This window comes from Bombus flavifrons, unplaced genomic scaffold (assembly GCF_040668555.2).
Source record: "Bombus flavifrons isolate JBK064 unplaced genomic scaffold, iyBomFlav1_principal scaffold0030, whole genome shotgun sequence".
In the NCBI taxonomy this organism is placed as follows: Eukaryota; Metazoa; Arthropoda; class Insecta; order Hymenoptera; family Apidae; genus Bombus; species Bombus flavifrons.
Genome location: NW_027184775.1, coordinates 111,861 through 119,574, shown reverse-complemented (window position 1 = coordinate 119,574; position 7,714 = coordinate 111,861).

Here is a 7,714-nt window from a genome sequence, read left to right as displayed (position 1 = left end):
TTAATTTACAACATTTAAACTATTCTTTTCTAACAATTTACTATTAATTTATTAACTAATTCAATGGATTAATTTATTAACATTTAAACTATTAATTTGAAACATATAAACTATTGTAGTATCGTGGTCAGATTGTCTAAGAAATATCGGGTGAACTATAAACAATTTTGCGAGAGAGCCTAAGTGCCGACAGGCCGAAAGGGTCGGGAAACTTCAATGGGCCAAGCGGCCCATCAATGTGTCGTCGGTCCTTCAGTCTAGTGATTACGCGGAAAAAGGCGACGTGATCAGGATCGCGGACGGTTACGGAACACGTACGTGGTGGGGGTATGAGAAGAACAAAGGGATGCTTAAGGAAAAAAGGCAAGTTAATCGGCAGTCGTGAATTGGTAGTCGAATTGTGAGGAGGTAGTTAGTTGCGAGTCAAGAGTTGAGCTGAGAGAGTTGAGTCGAGACAGAGTTGCCGAGTTGTCATGAGTTGTAAACTATTAGTTGTGAGTTATTAATTATCAATCTAATTGTCTTAGTTATATCGTATTACTACATTAAGTTCACGTTAAATAACCATCGTTTCCTGTTTAATCCACTGTAAGTAGATCCATCTATCAATAAATTTATCATATAGAATAGAAATCATTGGAAATCCTAATTTCTAATATTTCTGAATAAATAATCCTATACTATTAATTTACAATATTTAAAATATTAATTTATAACATTTAAACTATTAATTTGTAACATTTGGAACATTAATTTATAACATTTAAACTATTAACCCTTTGCGGACGGGGCCGCGTATCTTGTCAGGTTCAAAATAATGTTCGTCACCACTATTATTACTATCGAACATGTTCTTTCTGGAACTTTTAGGCATCGTGTATAAGGTATTGTAAAAAATATATAAAAAGCTTTGTGATTCATCTGGTAATGCCATTGAAAGATTGAAATTTGTTCTGACTCGACTATCATCCTGCATCGCAAGTTTACGTTAAACGGAAGATAAGTTTTTTGAAAATCTAAAATCTTCATAACATAATACTGTTTAGTTTATTATACCCATGCCCAAATACGCATAAGATTATCGCTCAGAAAAATAGAAGTACGCCAGCCATTTCTAAATAACTGTCCGGAACTGTGAACAGATTCAGGCAGCTATATGTCGACACGCGTCCGCAACGGTAAAAAGACTTGGGCAGCTATTTGCCGACACTCGTCCGCAAAAGGTAAATTTAATACATTTGGAACAATAATTTATAACTTTTAAACTACCCTTTGTACTCGACCGCCTTTTCGGTTGGTCGTAGCAACAGCTCGAGACAATTTTGCGCGTATGTGACGAGTGTATTGTAGGTAATATAAAATGATTTTATATAAAAATTAATTTAAAAAGACATTATATTTTAATAATTCATATATATATACATCTTTGAAAGTATAATTTTTTAATATTTTTTTGTATCTTTTTATTACGATAATTTATAAAACGTCTGCCATGATGCATCCTTGGCTTGTCGGGACAAGTATCGTAATAATAAGTTGTTTCGCGTCTTTCTCCTGCTTTGTTTCGGTAAGAACACACATAACAATACTTTTTTGTTCTTGTTAAAATTACATGGAGCTTTCCATTTAACCGAATTTCATCACAATTAGCAGTCGATGTCGAAGCTCGATCTCGTGGTTGTCCAATATCTCCTCTTAACTGGTCTACTAAAGTTTTTGTAAATCGCAGGTGGTTAAATGGCTTTTCGTTCTTTTGTCTTTTTTTTTATAGAACATGTGAATTAATTAAACAAATTTCCAAATCCATTTTTTTAGACATTTTTACAACATTTAAGCCATTAATTTTCCTTTAAGCTGTTTATTTACAACATTCGAACATTTAATTTATAACGTTTGACCTATTGATTTGTAGCATTTAAAATAATAATTTACACCATTTAAAACATTAAATTACAACGTTTGAGTTGTTAATTCAGGGCCTTTGAATCATTAATTTATAACATTTACGCTATTTATTTGTAACATTTATACCATTTATTAACGACATTTAAAAGGAACATTTGTGATATCTGCAAACCGTTTCTGTTTGATCGACCGTTGGTATTTTGCCACGTGTATACCAACAGGTATGCAAGGAACACATTTACCCTCGTGCGACGTCAGTTGTGTTTCAACCAGTGTACAATGCAGATCGAAGAATTAAACTTTTACGAATTAACTTATTAATTTATAACATTGCGGCTATTAATTTGTATCATTCAAAGTATTAATTTACAGTGTCTACCTATTCTTTTCTTACGATTTACCATTAATTTATAACCATTTAAACTATTAATTTATAACGTTTGACCTATTGATTTGAAGCATTTAAAATAATAATTTACACCATTTAATACATTGAATTACAACGTTTGAGTTGTTAATTCAGGGCCTTTGAATCATTAATTTATAACATTTACGCTATTTATTTGTAACATTTATACCATTTATTTACGACATTTAAAAGGTACATTTGTGATATCTGCAAACCGTTTCTGTTTGATCGACCGTTGGCATTTTGCCACGTGTATACCAACAGGTATGCAAGGAACACATTTACCCTCGTGCGACGTCAGTTGTGTTTCAACCAGTGTACAATGCAGATCGAAGAATTAAACTTTTACGAATTAACTTATTAATTTATAACATTGCGGCTATTAATTTGTATCATTCAAAGTATTAATTTACAGTGTCTACCTATTCTTTTCTTACGATTTACCATTAATTTATAACCATTTAAACTATTAATTTATAACGTTTGACCTATTGATTTGAAGCATTTAAAATAATAATTTACACCATTTAATACATTGAATTACAACGTTTGAGTTGTTAATTCAGGGCCTTTGAATCATTAATTTATAACATTTACGCTATTTATTTGTAACATTTATACCATTTATTAACGACATTTAAAAGGAACATTTGTGATATCTGCAAACCGTTTCTGTTTGATCGACCGTTGGCATTTTGCCACGTGTATACCAACAGGTATGCAGGGAACACATTTACCCTCGTGCGACGTCAGTTGTGTTTCAACCAGTGTACAATGCAGATCGAAGAATTAAACTTTTACGAATTAATTTATTAATTTATAACATTGCGGCTATTAATTTGTATCATTCAAAGTATTAATTTACAGTGTCTACCTATTCTTTTCTTACGATTTACCATTAATTTATAACCATTTAAACTATTAATTTATAACGTTTGACCTATTGATTTGAAGCATTTAAAATAATAATTTACACCATTTAATACATTGAATTACAACGTTTGAGTTGTTAATTCAGGGCCTTTGAATCATTAATTTATAACATTTACGCTATTTATTTGTAACATTTATACCATTTATTAACGACATTTAAAAGGAACATTTGTGATATCTGCAAACCGTTTCTGTTTGATCGACCGTTGGCATTGTGCCACGTGTATACCAACAGGTATGCAAGGAACACATTTACCCTCGTGCGACGTCAGTTGTGTTTCAACCAGTGTACAATGCAGATCGAAGAATTAAACTTTTACAAATTAATTTATTAATTTATAACATTGCGGCTATTAATTTGTATCATTCAAAGTATTAATTTACAGTGTCTACCTATTCTTTTCTTACGATTTACCATTAATTTATAACCATTTAAACTATTAATTTATAACGTTTGACCTATTGATTTGAAGCATTTAAAATAATAATTTACACCATTTAATACATTGAATTACAACGTTTGAGTTGTTAATTCAGGGCCTTTGAATCATTAATTTATAACATTTACGCTATTTATTTGTAACATTTATACCATTTATTAACGACATTTAAAAGGAACATTTGTGATATCTGCAAACCGTTTCTGTTTGATCGACCGTTGGCATTTTGCCACGTGTATACCAACAGGTATGGAAGGAACACATTTACCCTCGTGCGACGTCAGTTGTGTTTCAACCAGTGTACAATGCAGATCGAAGAATTAAACTTTTACGAATTAATTTATTAATTTATAACATTGCGGCTATTAATTTGTATCATTCAAAGTATTAATTTACAGTGTCTACCTATTCTTTTCTTACGATTTACCATTAATTTATAACCATTTAAACTATTAATTTATAACGTTTGACCTATTGATTTGAAGCATTTAAAATAATAATTTACACCATTTAATACATTGAATTACAACGTTTGAGTTGTTAATTCAGGGCCTTTGAATCATTAATTTATAACATTTACGCTATTTATTTGTAACATTTATACCATTTATTAACGACATTTAAAAGGAACATTTGTGATATCTGCAAACCGTTTCTGTTTGATCGACCGTTGGCATTTTGCCACGTGTATACCAACAGGTATGCAAGGAACACATTTACCCTCGTGCGACGTCAGTTGTGTTTCAACCAGTGTACAATGCAGATCGAAGAATTAAACTTTTACGAATTAATTTATTAATTTATAACATTGCGGCTATTAATTTGTATCATTCAAAGTATTAATTTACAGTGTCTACCTATTCTTTTCTTACGATTTACCATTAATTTATAACCATTTAAACTATTAATTTATAACGTTTGACCTATTGATTTGAAGCATTTAAAATAATAATTTACACCATTTAATACATTGAATTACAACGTTTGAGTTGTTAATTCAGGGCCTTTGAATCATTAATTTATAACATTTACGCTATTTATTTGTAACATTTATACCATTTATTAACGACATTTAAAAGGAACATTTGTGATATCTGCAAACCGTTTCTGTTTGATCGACCGTTGGCATTTTGCCACGTGTATACCAACAGGTATGGAAGGAACACATTTACCCTCGTGCGACGTCAGTTGTGTTTCAACCAGTGTACAATGCAGATCGAAGAATTAAACTTTTACGAATTAATTTATTAATTTATAACATTGCGGCTATTAATTTGTATCATTCAAAGTATTAATTTACAGTGTCTACCTATTCTTTTCTTACGATTTACCATTAATTTATAACCATTTAAACTATTAATTTATAACGTTTGACCTATTGATTTGAAGCATTTAAAATAATAATTTACACCATTTAATACATTGAATTACAACGTTTGAGTTGTTAATTCAGGGCCTTTGAATCATTAATTTATAACATTTACGCTATTTATTTGTAACATTTATACCATTTATTAACGACATTTAAAAGGAACATTTGTGATATCTGCAAACCGTTTCTGTTTGATCGACCGTTGGCATTTTGCCACGTGTATACCAACAGGTATGCAAGGAACACATTTACCCTCGTGCGACGTCAGTTGTGTTTCAACCAGTGTACAATGCAGATCGAAGAATTAAACTTTTACGAATTAATTTATTAATTTATAACATTGCGGCTATTAATTTGTATCATTCAAAGTATTAATTTACAGTGTCTACCTATTCTTTTCTTACGATTTACCATTAATTTATAACCATTTAAACTATTAATTTATAACGTTTGACCTATTGATTTGAAGCATTTAAAATAATAATTTACACCATTTAATACATTGAATTACAACGTTTGAGTTGTTAATTCAGGGCCTTTGAATCATTAATTTATAACATTTACGCTATTTATTTGTAACATTTATACCATTTATTAACGACATTTAAAAGGAACATTTGTGATATCTGCAAACCGTTTCTGTTTGATCGACCGTTGGCATTTTGCCACGTGTATACCAACAGGTATGCAAGGAACACATTTACCCTCGTGCGACGTCAGTTGTGTTTCAACCAGTGTACAATGCAGATCGAAGAATTAAACTTTTACGAATTAATTTATTAATTTATAACATTGCGGCTATTAATTTGTATCATTCAAAGTATTAATTTACAGTGTCTACCTATTCTTTTCTTACGATTTACCATTAATTTATAACCATTTAAACTATTAATTTATAACGTTTGACCTATTGATTTGAAGCATTTAAAATAATAATTTACACCATTTAATACATTGAATTACAACGTTTGAGTTGTTAATTCAGGGCCTTTGAATCATTAATTTATAACATTTACGCTATTTATTTGTAACATTTATACCATTTATTTACGACATTTAAAAGGTACATTTGTGATATCTGCAAACCGTTTCTGCGTGGACTCGGCGCAACACACGCTGGAGCACTGTCCGGCGTGGGCGTTGCCTCGCAGCGCCCTCGATTCTGAGATAGGGGGAGACCTCTCTCCGCCGGCGGTGTTTGGTGCGCTGCTGGCGAACGAGAGGAGTTGGAAGGAGGTCGCCACATTCTGCGAGCAGGTGACGCTGCGGAAGGAGTTGGCGGATAGCGAGAGAGAGAACGGAATTCCCATCCCGAAAGGGTAGGCGGACGGCGGCGGGGTGTGGGGGGGGGGGGGGGCACGCCACTTCCAGGCGAGCTCGGACCGCTTCGCCGTCAGGTGTGTCTTAGGCGTCGGCCGCTTCGGCGCCACGGTGCCGCTAAATCGCCTGGTCGGGGAACCAGGAGGTCTTGCATGGCGGCCCGTCGGGGATGGCGCGATGCGCGGTGGCAGCATTGCAACGGGGGCGTGGACTCGGCGCAACACACGCTGGAGCACTGTCCGGCGTGGGCGTTGCCTCGCAGCGCCCTCGATTCTGAGATAGGGGGAGACCTCTCTCCGCCGGCGGTGTTTGGTGCGCTGCTGGCGAACGAGAGGAGTTGGAAGGAGGTCGCCACATTCTGCGAGCAGGTGACGCTGCGGAAGGAGTTGGCGGATAGTGAGAGAGAGAACGGAATTCCCATCCCGAAAGGGTAGGCGGACGGCGGCGGGGTGTGGGGGGGGGGGCACGCCACTTCCAGGCGAGCTCGGACCGCTTCGCCGTCAGGTGTGTCTTAGGCGTCGGCCGCTTCGGCGCCACGGTGCCGCTAAATCGCCTGGTCGGGGAACCAGGAGGTCTTGCATGGCGGCCCGTCGGGGATGGCGCGATGCGCGGTGGCAGCATTGCAACGGGGGCGTGGACTCGGCGCAACACACGCTGGAGCACTGTTCGGCGTGGGCGTTGCCTCGCAGCGCTCTCGATTCTGAGATAGGGGGAGACATCTCTCCGCCGGCGGTGTTTGGTGCGCTGCTGGCGAACGAGAGGAGTTGGAAGGAGGTCGCCACATTCTGCGAGCAGGTGACGCTGCGGAAGGAGTTGGCGGATAGCGAGAGAGAGAACGGAATTCCCATCCCGAAAGGGTAGGCGGACGGCGGCGGGGTGTGGGGGGGGCACGCCACTTCCAGGCGAGCTCGGACCGCTTCGCCGTCAGGTGTGTCTTAGGCGTCGGCCGCTTCGGCGCCACGGTGCCGCTAAATCGCCTGGTCGGGAACCAGGAGGTCTTGCACGGCGGCCCGGCGGAGGTGGCGCGATGCGCGGTGGCAGCATTGCAACGGGGGCGTGGACTCGGCGCAACACACGCTGGAGCACTGTTCGGCGTGGGCGTTGCCTCGCAGCGCTCTCGATTCTGAGATAGGGGGAGACATCTCTCCGCCGGCGGTGTTTGGTGCGCTGCTGGCGAACGAGAGGAGTTGGAAGGAGGTCGCCACATTCTGCGAGCAGGTGACGCTGCGGAAGGAGTTGGCGGATAGCGAGAGAGAGAACGGAATTCCCATCCCGAAAGGGTAGGCGGACGGCGGCGGGGTGTGGGGGGGGGGGGGGGGGGCACGCCACTTCCAG